We start from the raw sequence: 1,207 nt of genomic DNA on the forward strand, positions 1-1,207 counted from the left end.
TTTAACGCGGTTTCCACCCCTCCCTCTCAACCGCACCAGTGCACGCTTGCCGCGCCACAACGCCGACGCTGGACCCGTGAATCGTGAGCACCCAGCTATGACTTACCGCACTCGTGCAAAATAATAAAACACGGTAAATATATTACTTACACGTGCGTTTTGTTTTGCAAGCGGCGCGAAAAAATTAAAAAGGGAATGCAACACGAGGACTTCCCAGGAGGTCACCCATCCTAGTACTACTCTCGCCCAAGCACGCTTAACTTCGGAGTTCTGATGGGATCCGGTGCTTTAGTGCTGGTATGATCGCATCCGATATGTTACCCCGGTCTTCGTCCCTTATCCTTGCCCCTCCCAGCTCCACTACAAAGACGATTGTACATTGCATTGGCCGCTCCCTCTCAACTACGGAGACGAGTTTAACGCGGTTTCCACCCCTCCCTCTCAACCGCACCAGTGCACGCTTGCCGCGCCACAACGCCGACGCTGGACCCGTGAATCGTGAGCACCCAGCTATGACTTACCGCACTCGTGCAAAATAATAAAACACGGTAAATATATTACTTACACGTGCGTTTTGTTTTGCAAGCGGCGCGAAAAAAATTAAAAAAGGAATGCAACACGAGGACTTCCCAGGAGGTCACCCATCCTAGTACTACTCTCGCCCAAGCACGCTTAACTTTGGAGTTCTGATGGGATCCGGTGCTTTAGTGCTGGTATGATCGCATCTGACATGTTACCCCGGTCTTCGTCCCTTATCCTTGCCCCTCCCAGCTCCACTACAAAGACGATTGTACATTGCTTTGGCCGCTCCCTCTCAACTACGGAGACGACTTTAACGCGGTTTCCACCCCTCCCTCTCAACCGCACCAGTGCACGCTTGCCGCGCCACAACGCCGACGCTGGACCCGTGAATCGTGAGCACCCAGCTATGACTTACCGCACCCGTGCAAAATAATAAAACACGGTAAATATATTACTTACACGTGCGTTTTGTTTTGCAAGCGGCGCGAAAAAAATTAAAAAGGGAATGCAACACGAGGACTTCCCAGGAGGTCACCCATCCTAGTACTACTCTCGCCCAAGCACGCTTAACTTCGGAGTTCTGATGGGATCCGGTGCTTTAGTGCTGGTATGATCGCATCCGACATGTTACCCCGGTCTTCGTCCCTTATCCTTGCCCCTCCCAGCTCCACTACAAAGACGATTG

The 1,207-nt window shown here is 51.9% G+C and overlaps 3 non-coding genes across 3 annotated transcripts; all 3 read right to left on the reverse strand.

Moving 5' to 3' along the window:
* Positions 1 to 192: 192 nt before the first annotated feature.
* LOC123178513 (5S ribosomal RNA) lies at positions 193 to 311 on the reverse strand. The gene has a single exon (XR_006489636.1). It is a non-coding gene; the product is annotated as a 5S ribosomal RNA (ribosomal RNA).
* Positions 312 to 608: 297 nt separating this feature from the next.
* Positions 609 to 727, reverse strand: LOC123178515 (5S ribosomal RNA). The gene has a single exon (XR_006489638.1). It is a non-coding gene; the product is annotated as a 5S ribosomal RNA (ribosomal RNA).
* Positions 728 to 1,024: 297 nt separating this feature from the next.
* Positions 1,025 to 1,143, reverse strand: LOC123178514 (5S ribosomal RNA). The gene has a single exon (XR_006489637.1). It is a non-coding gene; the product is annotated as a 5S ribosomal RNA (ribosomal RNA).
* Between the last annotated feature and the right edge of the window lie 64 nt (positions 1,144 to 1,207).

This window comes from Triticum aestivum, unplaced genomic scaffold (genome assembly GCF_018294505.1).
Source record: "Triticum aestivum cultivar Chinese Spring unplaced genomic scaffold, IWGSC CS RefSeq v2.1 scaffold24875, whole genome shotgun sequence".
In the NCBI taxonomy this organism is placed as follows: Eukaryota; Viridiplantae; Streptophyta; class Magnoliopsida; order Poales; family Poaceae; genus Triticum; species Triticum aestivum.